General features: G+C 42.1%; 1 long non-coding RNA gene across 5 annotated transcripts in view; it reads right to left on the reverse strand.

Moving 5' to 3' along the window:
• LOC101976891 (uncharacterized) overlaps positions 1–16557 on the reverse strand; it is an 83678-nt gene that overhangs the window by 64453 nt on the left and 2668 nt on the right. For all 5 annotated transcript variants that reach the window (XR_013426783.1, XR_013426784.1, XR_013426782.1 and 2 more), the window contains exons 2-3: positions 16159–16309; positions 12162–14745 (exon numbers count right to left, since the gene is read on the reverse strand). This is a non-coding gene — a long non-coding RNA (uncharacterized LOC101976891). The remainder of the gene's footprint in view (positions 1–12161; positions 14746–16158; positions 16310–16557) is intronic.

Genomic DNA, 16557 nt, shown 5'->3' on the forward strand with positions numbered 1-16557 from the left:
AAAAGTGGAGTGCTTCAGATCAAGGTTCCAGGAAGACATGAGGCACTGAAGAAGACACAAAGCTATGCAAGCCTTGGAAGGCATCTGCATTTGCACATTCACTTTCCACTTGAGATAAAGAAGCAGAAGTGGACCTGGGCCCTGTAGTAGGTGTCAGGTGATGACCCCCTACCAAGGAGCACAGCTGTGTTGCAATGTTCTCACCAGTCTTCCTCGAGCGACCCATTGTCCTACATCAGGTACAGCCACTGACAGCAGAGCAACAAAGATCACAAAATTGTGGATGTTTCTGGTTCCTGCAGCCATTTTCTATGGCTATAAATAAGCAAGAGCTCCTGAGGCTCAAAGGTAGAGGAGAAGAAAGAGATGTCTCCTCATTAAGCCAAACATGGTAAATAGCAGCCCTCATCTGTCAAGGGCCTTCTCTATGAACACATGATAGCAATGAGAATGAACTGTTTCTAGTTAAACCTCTCACACAGCACTTCATCTCAAATCAAAAAAGAGCCAGGCAGAGTGGCACATGCCTATAAACCCAGCACTTGTGAGGCTGAGGCAGGAGGATTCCAGGTTCAAGGTCAGCCTCAGCATCTTAGACCCTATCTCAAAGTAAAAATAAAAAGGCTTGGGGATATGACTCCATGGTAGAATGTCTCTGGGTTCAATCCTGAGAGCCACGCACACATGCACACACAGAAACACCCAAAATAATAGAAAAAGAAATGACTACGATAATATCAAGAGTATTCCCAACAAATACTTGCTCATATATATTTACAGAAAAAGAGGATCAACCTTTTGAACACAGATGATAGAATTATATTTGTTCCAAATGCTCCCTCTACAACTTGTGATATTTCTTTTGTAGAGAAATATCAACCCAAAGCTAAATACATTGTCTTTATGCTCAAATGATGAATTAATTATTGAGAGGTGACTAATAAAACAAAGGCACAATAGAAATTATACACGTACCAAGAATTACCAATGTGTTAATTATTTTAAAAAAGCAGACTTGAAAGTAAAATTTATAGGGAAAAAAACTCACTGATTCAGTGAAGGTAACACAAGTAACAGTTAAAAACTGCAAATGGGTCAAGTTGATTAAAAACTCAATTTTAGGACTGAGTGGTAGGACACTTGCCTAGCATGCAAAACGTCTGGGTTCCATCCAAAGTACCACACAACAATGATGATGATAATGAAAATAATAAATTAAGTTTTAGAATCTCCTCCTTTCCCTGAACCCTAGTCCTCAGTTACTTTTTCTAGAAATAACAAGTAGCTGTGTCTCCTTCTATGCAAAGTACGTAACAATACATATTTTATTCTGTTTAAAGACCAGCAAATGACATATTATGTCCTGTACCTTAGCCCACACGAAATCACCCTTTACTGTTCACAACTTATTTTCTCTTTCTCCCCCCCCCCCCACCACTGTGCAACCTGTTTCAGTGCCAGCAGCCTAAGGACAGAGGTCAGGCAGAGCTTCTGGGCTAGTCTGCCCCAGGCTGGGCACTATCAGAGGCACAGGGGAGGGGCCTGCCACAAATCCATATCCAGGAATCACTTTCTCACGTAAAGGTGCACAGCAGACCATGAAATGGATGAAGCAGGTTCACCTAATCAATGACCTTTGGACACACATAGTGTTTTCTGATGTTTTATTTCTAGGAACAGCACCATGATGAAGATCCCTACAAGAGCTCCTTTGCACACGTCAAATATATAGGAAAAAATGGGTGTATACGATCCCAAGGGATTCAATTAATTTACTTTCTCACCAACAAAATGAGCTGCCTGAGGGCTGGGGACCTGGCTCATGGCAGAGGACTTGCCTGGCATGCAAGGGCCCATGTTCCACCCCTGGCACTGGGGGGGAAAAAAAAGAGCTGCCTATTTCTACCCAGCCTCACCAGTGCAATGTACTAACAGATTTTATTTTGTAATTGAAGCTAAACATTTTATACATTTGAAAGTCATTTGTTTTCTCTACTGCTCTTGTTGTCTGCCTGTCTTTCTACTGCCTGTGGGTTCTCTTCGTAGTCACTGTAGAAGACATTATATGCTAAGGACACTGCTTCCTTATTTAAGATGTTACAAATACTTTTTCCTACCTGGATTTTTTGTTTGCTTCTTACCTTTTCCACAGTATTTGTTGTTCTTGTTTTAGATATACATGACAGTAGAATGCATTTTGACATATTATAAATACATGGACTCTAATTTCCCATTCTTGTGGTGTAGAAGGTGAGGAGTTAAAGTGATCATGTATTCTTATATGAACACAGTAAAGTTATGTTTGATACATTCTGTTTTCCTTATTCTCTCACCCCCACCACTCCCTCCCTTCCTTTCATTCCCCTTTGTCTAATCCAATGAACTTCTCTCCCCACCACCTTATGTGTTAGCATCTACATATCAGAGAGAACATTCAGCCTTTGGTTTTTTGGGATTGGCTTATTTCACTTAGCATGATAGTATCCAGTTCATCCATTTACTGGCAAATTACATAATTTCATTCTTCTTTAAGGCTGAGTAATATTTCATTTTGTATATATACCACATTTTCTTTCTCCATTCATCTGTTGGTGGGTATCTAGATTGGTTCCATAGCTTAGCTATTGTCAATTGAGCTGCTATAAACACTGTGTGGTTGCATCACTACAATATGTTACTTTAAGTACTTCGGGTACATGGGATAACTGGTGGTTATCAAATGGTGGTTCCATTCCAAGTGTTCTGAGGAATCTCCATTATGCTTTCCAGAATGGTTGCACCAATTTGCAGTCCCACCAACAACGTATGCGTGTACCTTTTTCTCCACATCCTCACCAACATTTATTGTTACTTGAACTCTTAATAATTGCCATTCTGACTGGAGTACAATGAAATCTTGATGTAGTTTTAATTTGTTTTTCTCTAATTACTAGAGATGTTGACTTTTTTCATCTGTTGACTGACCACAGATACTTCTATGGTCGCAGAAGATCCTCTGCTTATTTATTGATTGGGTTATTTTATTGGTGTTAAGTTTTTCAGTTCTTCATATATAGGAAGATTAATGCTGTATTGGAGGTGAAGGTGGCAAAGCTTTTCTCCCATTCTGTAGGCTCTCTCTTCACATTCTTGGTTGTTTCCTTTGCTGTCGGGAAAATTTTTAGTTTGATATTTATGATCTTTTGGGAAAGTAAAAGGTGTAGTTCCTTAGAAATTTGGCAGTTCCTTAAAAGGTGGCTGGAGGCGGGAGCTAGGAGAAGCCGTCCTAGAGCTGGTTTTACAGGTAATTAGAGTCTTGTCTCTTTAATTTAAAACTCCCTAGCATTTACTCATGAATTGAACCATCTTTAATGAAGCCAGCGCTGGTCGTGTGGCAGACCCAGGTACATACCTGGGAGAAATGAAAACACATGTCTGTACAAAAACTTGTGTGCAAATATTCACAGCAGCATTATTAGTAATAGTTCAAAAGGGAAATAATCAAATATTCACCAACTGATGAGTAAAATGAGTCAATTCCTTCAATGTAACCTTATTCAGCCATAAGAAAGAATGAAGGTCTGAGCATGTAAAATAACATGGATGAACCCTGAAGATTTTACACTAAGAAGCCTCACAAAAGGTCACATAGTGGATAATTCCCCTTCTATTATGTCCAGAATAGGCAAATCTATGGAGACAGAATGGAGATGAGAGAATGCCTAGGGCTGGGTGAACCGGGGGAAAATGGTGAATGACTGCTAATGGGTACTGACAGGATTTCTTTTGGAGGTGATGAAATATTCTGAAGTTGATTGTGGTGATAGTTGCCCAACTCTGATGTGTACTAAAAACCCCTGAGTTGTACACTTTAAATAGGTGCATCACAGGGTATGCAAATTACATCTCAATAAACTATTAAATAAAAAGGAACAGGTGTCCAATAGAAAAAGCTACTCTTTAACCTTTCACACTGACACACACAATGGCCCACATAGCACTTATAACAACTGCCAGGAGGACCCTGAGGAAGATCAAATAACTGCTGAGCAGAATTCCAAAAGTACATCAAATCTCCTTTGCTGCATGACATATGAAATCAGAATGCCAATTCACCTGTCCAGAAACAGGGAGGGTCAGAAATAGAATCCAAGGCATGGCTTTGTTAAACATGATACAAAGAAATAAAGGGAGGCAATAGTTTCCAAAACAAGTAAGGCTGACAGTGGAATATAATTTTCATCAATAAAATATCTACCATGTCAACTAAATATTATGGCTTTCTTTTTTTTTCACTTGCTATGCTTCTATCATTGTTCTTAGTCTACGATTGCTATATTCCATTTAAATGCATTTAAAGCCATAAACAAGCAAGTATAATGCAAACCACTATGACTCAGAAATATGCAACCAGTAAACCAAAAACTCCATGTTTGCTAAATTACTAACAAGAGAATTTGTACATCTGTGGATTAACAAGATAATACACATTAAATCTGAATAAAGAGGAAAGGCACTTGAACAGAGATGCAAACATGTTCATGGTAAGCACTGATAAAACTCAAAAGGAGAAGTCCTGTGGCCTATGACTTTATAACTCACTACAGAACAATGAAAGTCAGCAACAAAAAACACAAAGTCATAATTGTAAGATAAGACAAGGTGGACAGCAACCAAAGGAGGCAGATTTAAAAAGGCTGCCGAACAAGGCTTTATTTGAGATTCACTCCTGGGCGGCAATTCATCAGACCCACAGAGTGGACAGGAGAAGGGTCTGGGGAGAAACCGCATGGGAGCTCCACCGGACTGGGATTTTATGGGGCTTAGGCAGGAAGGGAAGGGCTTGGGACAGGAAAAGATGTTTTTAGAGTCCCTTGTCCCTCTGGAGTTGGTCGCAGGAAGCTGGTTGAATCCCAGGATTGGCCAAGGGATTCTGCTGACAGGTGTTTCTGTCGGCACCTGATTGATGTTTTTTCCCCACGGGCAGGCTGCTTCACTGCCACCAACCTGACAATAATGATTCTGGTCCATCCCTACATCCCTATTTTAGCAGAACATAGTACGTCACTTGGCAAGACTGTCCTATTAAAGATTCAGGTCCAGGGGCTGGGGCTGGGGTTCAGCAGTAGCACACTTGCCTGGCATGTGTGAGGCACTGGGTTCAATTCTCAGCACTCCACATAAATAAATAAAATAAAGGTCTATAACAACTTAAATAAATAAATAAATTAATTAATTAAAAAAATATTCAGGTCCAGAACCTTTAAGAAGTAGAACTAAGGGCTTGGGTTGTGGCTCAGTGGTAGAGTGCTCACCTAGCATGTGCAAGGCCCTGGGTTCAATCCTCAGCACCACATAAAAAAATAAAATTAAATAAATAAATAAATAAATATTTAAAAAAGAAGTGGAACTAGGGGAAGGGGAATTTAGCTCAGTAGCAGAGTACTAGTGTAATTCTCATCAGTTTTGTGGTATCAAGTCTGCAAAAAAAAAAAAAACAAAAAAAAAAACCAAAAAACAAAAAAAAAAACCAAAACCCTAGGAACCAAACCTGACTCTGAACACTAGGAAATTCTTGGAAGGCAGCTCATAATAGTCCTTGTTTTCAAATTTCTTTCCCCTTCAGAATCTACTTTTTCAGAACCGTTCCTTGCCCACACCCTTTGTGAGTGGACTTCATGCACCAATGCTGCTCCCCACTGGTTCCACACTCTGGAACAACACATAGATATGGAGCCTTTCCACTTCTTGAGAAATTCTGCCACCTCTAGATCAAGAATGGCCAGAAGGGCATTGTTTTCCACTGCCCGACTTCTAATTCTTTAGGATCCCTGCTACCTTCTCCAGATATTTTGAAATTTTAAAGTACTCTAGTGAAAACACTGTCATTCCCATTTGTGGGGAGCCACTCTGAATGACCCATGCCTTCCATCCTGAACCAAGAGGCTCTGACCAATCACTTGGTAACTTGGGCATTGCCCCAGCCCAAGAAGTAGAAGGAATATCTTCAGGAGCTACACTCAGGTATTCCTTTGTTATACTACACCTTTGCCCTGTTTGGAATAGAATGGTCCACGAAAATGCCCTTTGTGTGTCCCCTTCTCTTGCTCTGTCTCTGGGTGTGGCCTTCCTAGATATCAGTCATTCTGCTGACAGCAGACACCACAAGCTAGACTCAACGCCCTGAAACCTGACCCCCTGTCTCATTTTAATGGCTCACCTCTCCACAGACCCCTAAGGTCAGAAAAGCTGTCACAGGACCAAAGAAAAAGGTATCTCTGTTGTTTGTGTAGTTATTTCCTGCAGACCAGTTCACTCAGGAGTGACCCTGAGTGTTTCAGTACTGAGAAATACGACACCCATTTAATTAGAATCTGTGAGGACTGGCCAACAAACTGTACTGTAGTGATCCTACATGTCACCTTATGCTAAAAGTGGTATTTGCAAAGCACAAAGATTCACTCTGTTATCTCTGCAGTATAACTATCATTATTGCTTCGTCAGACTGTATCCATAGAAGGAGAAAAGTTGTAGAGGTGAAGGTACATTTCAAACAAAATCTTCACGTATTACTCCATTTTAAAACAAGGTAATCACATATATTAAGATGGACTGTGCCTGCTATCAAGAACACAAGCAACAATAAAGGTTGGCAAGGATATAGGGAAACAGGTACACTCATACATTGCTGATGGGACTGAAAATTGGTGGAACCACTCTGGAAAGCAGTAAGGAGATACCTCAGAAAACTTGGAATGGAACCACCATTTGACCCAGTCATCCCACTCCTAGGTTTATAGCCAAAGGAAAATCAGCATACTACAGGGACACAGACACACTAATGTTTATAGCAGCTCAACTCACAATAGCTAAACTATGGAACCAATGTAGTTGCTCTTCAACAGATGAATGGATAAAGAAACCGTGGTATATATACATGGAATATCACTCAGCCTTAAAAAGAATGAATTTATGGCATTTGCTAGTAAATGGATGGAGCTGAAGAATATTATGCTAAGTGAAATAAGCCAATCCCAAAGAACCAAAGGTCAAATGTTTTCTCTGATATGCAGATGCTAATTACCAATAAGGGGGGTGTGGAGAATAGAGGTATTTTGGACTAGACAGAGAGGAGTAAAGAAAGGGGAAGGGTCATGAGGGTAGGTTTGACAGTAGAGTGAATAGGACATTATTACACTATATGCAGATATGAGTTGAATTTGGGCCAAAATTATTGCGACTTTTAATTTGAACAGAATCTTCTCACACAGTCATGCATCATTTAACACTCAGGATAAGGAGTGAAAAATGTGCCCATAGGAAATCTGTCTTTGGGGAAAGTCACAGAGTATACTTACAGAGGCTAAGTTGGCTCCTACATCAACAGGCGATACTATCGTGTGAGATCAACATCATATATGTGGACCATCACTGACCAAAACATTATCATGTGGCATGTGGGTGTACTTGAAGGCTGTCCACTACAAGGAAGAGTGTGAACTTCTGATTTGCTATGAGAGAACCCAAGCAGCTCTGATGTTTAAAGACATCATGAATAGATTTCAAATAAGCGGATCATCTATGCAATTGGTTTACCACAGCAACATGACCTGCTTCCTGACAGCCAGGACCTGAGAGAGAGCTGCCAAGGAACTCATGGTCACTTGGAAGGCTGCTGGGTCCTCATTCAACTCTGAACATCCAGGGCTGCAAAACTAGGTGGACACTCATTCTCAGCTGGTAACACAAATCAACCTGCATTTACTCCTGCTTGGAATGGGGTCATCAGAATCATGTAAGATATTAAAATGCAAAAAAAAAAAACCCAAAAAAACAAAAAACAACAACAACAAAAAAACCTTCAAGCACAGCATGAATAACAAACATGGTCTTGTTGATAAGATCCAACAGTGGGAAAAGAAAGTCTTGCAGCTTAAATGTGGAATCAACCCAATGCCCACTGAGAGATAAACAGATGGACAAAAAATGTTATCTTCTCTTCTGCTATTCAGCCTTAAAAAAGAGGGGAATTCTGACCCCTTCTCCAGCAACGTAGGATCTTGAGGACAGTACACAAAGTGAAATGACCCAGACACAGTGGGACACATACTGTATGAGTTCACAGTCTTCAACACAAATGAGATACAAATGGTTCTCAATTTCATAGAGACAGAAAGTAGAATGGTGGTCAGTAGGAGCTGTAGAAGGAGAAGTAGAAATTAATGCTTCATTGGTAAAGAGTGTCTGTTTATGGTGATGGAAAAGCTCTCCAGATGAGTGATGCAGGTGGTTGCACAACAGAAATTTAAACTCATGCCCTACGTGATGACATTATGAACAACCATGGAACCACATACATGAATTTGTCCCACAGTATGACAGCACAGTGAGATTATAACCATCTCAGTTGGTGTAAGAGCACTCTAGGATGTTTATACAATGATGAATCACCCTATAACACATTTTTAGGAATATATCTCCATTTTTAAGTGAGACATGCATGTAATTGAGACAATTCACCCTCCACACAGCACAATGGTTAACATGGCAAGTTTTCTGCACATTTAAACACATTTTGTGGACAGAAAGATAAAACATGGATTGAATGCCCAGCTGTAAAGCAAAAGGCTAAGTTAGGACGTTTGGAAGCAGCTCCCCAGTTCCACTGGGTGCTGGGTCACATCCCATGCACTTCCCATCTTCTCAGCAAATATTATTCTCTGTCTTCAATTGGAAAATCTCCCATTTGTTTCTTTTTTCTACATGTGAGACTTTCCATAGGGTGCATAGGTGACAATGAAATATGCAGGTCAAGAGCAATGTCTGTACTCCCAAATATGCTATGTAACTGGAGAGAGATTGATTGGAACTGAGAGGCTAACCTGAGGTGATCCATAGACTCCCAGATAGTGTAGATACTCTAGGAAAACCATGAGCATGTTTACAATTTCCTATGATTTTATGACCTCAAAAGGAATCCTTGTGTCAAACAAGCCTAAGTGCAGAGTGTGTGTCCCCTTAACAGATTTCTGAAAACAGTGAAGGCCAGTGGCACTTAGCAGATTAGATTTGCTAAACTGAGTATTTCCTTTTAGGGTTTTCAAGTGATAATTCAGTGTGCGTGGGTTCTTTTGTACATACTGAGCTCCTTCTTGGGAGGTCATGTCATTTCTGCCTTCCCCCTTCTTCCTTGCCATACTCCTTAATCTCCCACTGCACTGAACTCTGAAATGGAAATGCCCAGAGGTTGGGTATCTAACATGTGTTGTGTTGACAACGGAGAGAAGAACCCGGGTCTAGACAGAAGTGAAAAGGGAGTCAGAGACCCGTAGGGTAGTTTGGCAAAGTGGACAGAGTTTGGATCAGTAGCAGCAGAGACCATCTCCTCTAGAACTCTAGGACAGGTGCACACACCAGTCTGACAGTTACAAGTGTTTTCCTTCAAACTGGTTGCCAGGTTGGAATGAGTGATGACATCAGAGGCTTCCAACCTTCCTGATTGGAAGGGACAGACTCTGTGGACCACTGGCAGTGCAGTGGGCAACAGTTTGTTCTCAGCACTGTTCTTTACCTGATTTCTCCTGTTTGGAGAAGAGCAAACAGACTCCTATTCAACCAAATTCTGGAAGAAAGATTTACCTTAATAAGAACCTAGGTTTTGTAGAAGGAAGACAGAGTATTGGAGAACTTATGGCAGATCAAGAAATCTCCCAGTCTGGGCAATCGCCTTCCCAGCCGAGCACCTCAGGAACCCACCTGGAGGTGGTGGTAGATGATGAGGTCCCAGGTCCATCAGGTGAGGGAGCTAGAGTGAGAACTGATTTGACATGATGACTGGTTACGATGAAGGGATAGAGCAGCCAGAAAGTTGGGAAGCCCACTTTTGAAGTTCAGAATAGGCCACGGGACAAGGAAGTCCACATGGATGGAAAATCTGCAGAGAAAGGAATTGGGCTAGAAGATGAGATCTAAGTTCAGGAAGTGGGTAGAGGGGATGTAAAAAGGGTCACTCCACCCATGAGAGAAAGTGTCCATAATGAGGAAGAGTTTTGAGGAACAGGGAGATGGGACAATGATACGGAGAATCAGGGGACGATGGCTACCAGCCAAGGGGAGAGATGGAACAATAGCTCAGAAGGCAACAGTTGAAGGTCTGGGGTGTGGGAGGTGAACTGGGATCAGAGGATGAAAGGATGAGTTCCAAATTCAGGAGCTTGACTCTGCTTCCTTTACTCAGCTCTGTGGGTAAAACCCTGCCTCCCATGTCGGAAGAGGGAGTGGACCTCAGAATCTGAGGGAGACTCGGAGGATGACCCCCCGGGGATTTTTGATTCTGCACTCTGGGTAGAATCTGGACTCCTGCCTGAGACCACTGGCATAAAGAGAAAGAGAGAGTCCTCCACTGAATCTGAGGATGAGCTGGAGGATCTGGAAAGTGGGCTAAATCACCCCTGGGATGTGGAGTCACTGTGTGGCCTCAAAATGAAACTCAAAAAACGGCGCATGAACTTGGTGCAACCAGAACACCATGAGGTTTTCAACAGGCTTCTAGGTAGGGAGACACCCAGGTAGCGCCCTTCAATCCTGCTCTTTACACAAAGAAGGAACTTATAGCCTCTGCACTTTTCCAAAGAGCCCTGCTATCCCTGAGATCCCCATTCCTGGAGGACTCTGTGAAACTCTTAGATGATGGATGATTACATTACACCTGAAAAATGACCCTGCTTGGGATCACAGAGCTTGGTTTCAATTGTCCTCACTGATTGCAGACATTGTGGCTGTAATAGATTTCCTCCTCCCTGAGGGGTGACTATCAAATGAGAAAATAACATAGTAACTCTAATTCTGAGGTGGTGCATTCTTGGGGGATGATGGGCCCTCGTGGTTTAATCCAAGTTCTTAGTCATACAGACATCTATCTCTTACCCCAACCCTCACTCAGTTGTTTCCCTGGGGGGTTTCAGGGCAAAGCAGCTTTCCCAGGAATGTTCCTGTCCTTTTCCTATCCAACTGGGATATTTGGCTCTTTTGGGCTCTATTGCACTCCAATCCCACACCTTCTCCAATGGAGGTCCTATTCTTCTCTCTGTTCTCTATCACCCATGAAGCCCCTTCTGGTTCCCAACTAACACCAGTGTTCTGTTCACAGAGGATCCTGTTGTCAAAAGATTCCTGGCCTGGGACAAGAATCTGAGAGTGTCTGACAAGGTGAGGTTGTTCTCCACTGGGCAGTGATCCTGCTCCAGCACAGCCTGGAGAGGGGAGGGCTTTCTAGCCCATGGTCCTTCTGTCTCCATGCAGAACCAACAAGATGTGCCAAGTCCTGACCCTTTGTGACTTGTCAACATCTCCCTTCAGGGCCTAGCAGTTCCATGCAGTGAGGACAGGTGGACCTTGCTTCTGCTTGGGGTGTTGCATTCCTATCCTCCCCTCTCTGCTATTGTTATCTGAGATTTTGGGCACCTCTCCTCTTTTATTTTTTTAAATGTTTTTTTTTTTAGTTGTAGATGGACAGAATACCTTTATTTTTTATCTTTATGTGGTGCTGAGGATCGAATCCAATGCCTCACAGGTGCTAGCAAGCTCTCTACCACTGAGCCACAACCCCAGTGCTCAACAGCCTTTTTTTCTGTGATGCTAGGGATTGAATCCAGGGCCTTGTGCATTTGAGGCTAGCAAGCACTCTACAGAGTGAGCTATATCCTTATCGCTGGGGCTCCTCTCCTCTTTGCACTTCTTGGGACGCCCCATTCTCCAGCTTACCCAAGACCCTTCTCACCCAGCTCACCTACATGCCTTTCCTCAAAAGGTCCCCTCAGGGCTGATCCTACAGTACACACTAAGCCTCCTCTTCCCCCGACTGCTCAGACTGTCACAGGTCCTTCCCCAAACCAGCAGGTCTCCTTACTTGGCGACCTTCTCTCAGGGGCACTCTTCACCCCAGACTCCCATTCCTCTGTCCCCTCTTTCCTCCTCTTCCAGGATGTGACCTCTCTCTGTGTTTTTCCTCTCTCTCCATCAGTACCTCCTGGCTATGGTCATAGCTTATTTTAGCCGAGCTGGCCTCTTCTCCTGGCAGTACCAGAGAATCCACTTCTTTCTGGCCCTGTGAGTATTTGGTCTCCTTCATCAATCAGGACTCACTACCTGGGAGGGTAGGAGGGGAGCAGAGGGGCACTAACCTTTCTTTTACTTTTAGCCTCTTTGTCCTGTTTGCTCCGTGTACACGAGATCACAGCACTGCAGTATAGTTTGTTTTTCTTTTCCACACTTCCCTAGTCAAAGCAAACACACATGCTCCCCAAAGGCCAGTTGTTAAAGAGTCAAGGAAACCAAGGAAACCCAAAGCCCACCTGAGAGGAGTGGAGGAAAGCATGGGCACCTCCTGTCCCTGGCAGAGAGACTGGAGGTGCAGCCACATCTGACTGCTCTTCCTTCCTGTATCTATACCAACATTGCTCTGTTTTCTGCCTCTGGATTTCCAAGACAGATGCCCAATTCCCAGCCTGACATAGGTCCAGTATAGGGTGGTCCCCTCTGGTTCTTCATACAGGAGTCTTCTCACATTTGTGGCTCTTTCTACACACCCCCTGAAAATCCTTCCAAGACGGGTCCAACCACCCCTTAGGCCTCTCCCACAACTGTGTTGCTCAGTGCTTTCTAGGAAAAAGGCTGGAGTCCTTCAGAAGGTGTGTGTCTGGCAGCGACCTCTGGGAGTCCATTTTGGGAAGCTGACTCCAAGGGGAGGTCCTTCTTGGTTGTGCCTCTAAAGAGCAACCTGGTTTCTTTCCCCAGCTACCTGGCCAATGACATGGAGGAGGACAACCAGGCTCCTAAACAAGACATCTTTCGTTTCCTCTATGGGAAGAGCTACGCCCAGCGTCCCCTGTTCCACAAACTGCGCTATCAGTTCATCTGCTCCATGGGCTGGAACACTCGGGTTTCCAAGGAGGAGTGTGAGGAGGTGGGTGGTGCTGTGTGTGCTTGTGGGGGGAGAGGAATGGGCTGATTGGAGAGACAGGAAGGTGGGTGGCTGCAGGTGGGCTCTGGGGAGGAGAAAGCTCAGGAGGGAGGGAAGGACTTCTTAGGCAGTCCTCAGTTTTGCATTTAACCATGTAACTAAGTTTTCTTGGTGGATACAAACAGAAATATTCCTAATGTTAATCCAGTATTCTACTCAAATCAGGGACAATGATAAAGCTTGTCTCTTGATAAAATCAACTTTTCAAATTTGATGGGAAGGGACACCAAAAGGATTCTATCGTCAAAGCATCTTTACAAAATGTTCCACATAGCAAGCATAATTTAGTTATCCGATATAGGAAAATATACTCGATTTTTATTGAAAAGAAATCTGAAAATGTGTCCCACATTTTATATAACATGATTCTGATAAGTGTCGTCCATGTTAGTAATAGCTGAAATAATGTTGTGATATCCATATATAGCTACTTCATTTGTCACCAGGCTAAATAAATCTAATAATTACACCTTGCTACGTCACCTCCTTTGTAGCTGACAGAACTTAGTTATTAGAATCAAGCCTCTCATCATTGTAGTTTTAGATATTTGGAGACTATTGAATCATGGTGACTAGAAAGTCCAAATCAAGGTGAAGTAATCTTAAGGAGTGGAAAAATAAATTAACCATATCTTCAAAACCCTCAATATCCTATAAAGTCATCAGCTTTGGTGGGGGCTCTTTTCCTTTCCAGATTCAAGCTTATGATCCGGAGCTCTGGGTGTGGGGCCGAGATCGCACCCTCCTTGCCTAGAAGTCCTGGAACTGTGGAGGCCTGAGGGGAGGGACAAAACTCTGCATCCCTGGCTTAATGACAGATAGAGTCAGTGATTTTCTATTTAGGATGCTCAAGGACGTAATTTCTTGATCCAGTCCTGTCCACCTCCACCCACAGCCACCCTCTGCAGATGGTGAAACAGCCTGAATCTCCAAGTCAGCTTCATGGTCTCAATCTCCAACCACACAGATAACTGTGTGCTCTGAGATGCTGGGTGCTCTGAGGTTGGTCAGCTAGACCTGAGAGAACAGTTTATCACTCAGGATGTGCTAGAAATCCTTAACGCACAGCAACTGGGCCCACATGTCAGCTTTGATGAATGGTTGATCTTGGTCTAAAGTTAATATCCTTTAGCCATTAATTTCTCTCTCCCCCCCTGTAAATTCTCTTTTTACCTCTCCTTTTAATTCATCTTGGGTCACATATCCCTTAAAGATACCAAGCATGGAGATGATTTATTTATACGATTGTCACAGTTTTAGTACATGTGATAAATGTTATTTATTTTGAACACTGTTTATTTTACATAGTTCTGAGATAGACATTGTTTGGAAAATTGTTTTTCCTTATTAGTTTTTTAATGAGTGTTATAACATGTTTGTGTTCATATATATATTTCTCTGAGGTTTTTATTCTTTTTATCTATTTTATCTTATTACTTTTATACCTCAGTGGTATTAACCCATAATCTAATAAATATAACATTTTAATTTGATGTTCTATCATCATTATGGTGAATATCAAGCTGCTGTTATTTAACTTTTCTTTAAATGTTTTTCTGTAGTGTATATTGTTAGAGAGCACATGTGTTATGTGCTTGTGAAGAGTATAGCACAGTGCATTTGTGAGGAAACTGAATAAAGTTGAAAATCTTCTTACTGTAATGATGTATATGATCTTGTCATTCTGGATTATTTTTTTGTTGTCAAACAATACAGGGTTGTTGTTAATTGACCAAATTTCCTACCTGTGGGAGAAAAACACCTCAGTTATTTTTTAGGTAGTGAAATAACAGAGAAGGGTGCAGAACTTAAACTAGAGACTGGAAGAGGAAACACAGGAAGTCACTGAGAGAGACAACACAGGAAGAGCGAAAGAAAATTTAAAGGAAGCTGTACAATAATCTTAAATCCAAAATAGAGGAGAGCATATTAACAGGAGATGGCTTCCTGGTAATGTCCAAGGTAAGAGACACAGGGGGAACAGTAGTCTTTGCTACTTGAGTCAAAATGGGAGTCTTCTCCACAACCTGTGTTTCTAGTTTTACATGACAGAAGAAAATCCAAAGAGTCTTCTTGAAATAGAAACTTGTAAAGGGAAATGAAGGTACTATAGCAGGTTGGGAGAAGAATGAGATGATAGGAAGAGCTCGAGCTGGTAAATAGAAGGCACAGAGAGGAAAGAGCTAAGAGTTTGGGCAATGAATGACTGTAGACAAGCACCTTGAGAGATGAGAGCATCAGAGAATATGGGAACAGTTGGAAAGAAGCAGGTAAAGCATAGTATCAGCCAGAAGAAAAACAAAGCTAAAGAGAGGTGGCAACAGAACCATCAATGAGATGTGATGTGGGGTTAGAGAGGCAAGTGGAGATGATGTGAAGGGACTGGAAGGGACCAACATGGAATGAGCTTAAGATTGGTTGAATGTGTTAAAAGAGGGATGGTGGTTGAGTGAGTGGAGTAACTTCAGAGGTAAAAGTACCAAGAAGGAAGAAGTCATTAAAGACAGCACTGTGTAAAGCAAATCTGATGCTGATCAACCACATGGAGGTCACGTGCTACCAGTTGAGGCCACAGGCCGCCCCTACACCATCTTCTTTTTAGACATCAGCCATAAGCTCCGGATTTCCCAGGCCACTCACACTTCTCACCAATGGCTGCAAATTCGGGGATTCCCATGATTCTACTGTATAATTTTCTATAATATCTCACTGAGGTTAGGAGAGCACAAATCCTATAATTACTGATTTGTCATGTAAAAATTTAATCAGCCATAAGAAGGAATAAAGGTCTAAGCATGAATAACATGGGTGAACCATGAAAACATTATGCTAAGAAGCCAGACTAAAAGATAACATAGTGGATAATTCCACTTCTCTGATGTCCAGAATAGGCAAATCTATGGAGACAGAATGCAGATGAGTGGGTGCCTAGGGCTTGGTGAACTGGCAGGGGTGGGATGCTAATTGGTACTGACAGGATTTCTTTTGGAAGTGATGTTTGGAAGTTGATTGTGGTGATAGTTACACAACTCTGACATGTACTAAAAACCCTGAGTTGTATACTTTAAATGGGTGGATCACAGGGTATGTAAATTACATCTCAATAAACTATTAAAATAAAATGAAATAGGTGTCAAATAGAAAAGGCTATTCTTTACCTTTCACGGTGACACACATGATGGTTGACATAATAGCTGTAACAACTGCCAGGAGGACCCTGAGGAAGATCAAGTAACTGTTGAGCAGGATTCCACAAGCACATCAAATCTCCTTTGCTGCATGACATGTGAAGTCAAAATGCCAATCCACCTGTCCAGAAATAGGGAGGGTCAGAAATGGAATCAAAAGAGCTGCTTTGTAACAAATGATACAAAGAAGTAAAAGGAGGTAATATTTTCCAAAACAAAGTAACTCTGACAATGGAATATAATTTTCATTAATATAAAGACATACTAAGTCTGCTATTTGAGGAGGCATCCTGGGAGCCTGTGTGCCTTTGACCTGCAATAGCCCCCACTTTTGGAGGTTTGCGGCTTCTGCACTTCTGCCCACCCTAC

This window comes from Ictidomys tridecemlineatus, chromosome 10 (genome assembly GCF_052094955.1).
Source record: "Ictidomys tridecemlineatus isolate mIctTri1 chromosome 10, mIctTri1.hap1, whole genome shotgun sequence".
In the NCBI taxonomy this organism is placed as follows: Eukaryota; Metazoa; Chordata; class Mammalia; order Rodentia; family Sciuridae; genus Ictidomys; species Ictidomys tridecemlineatus.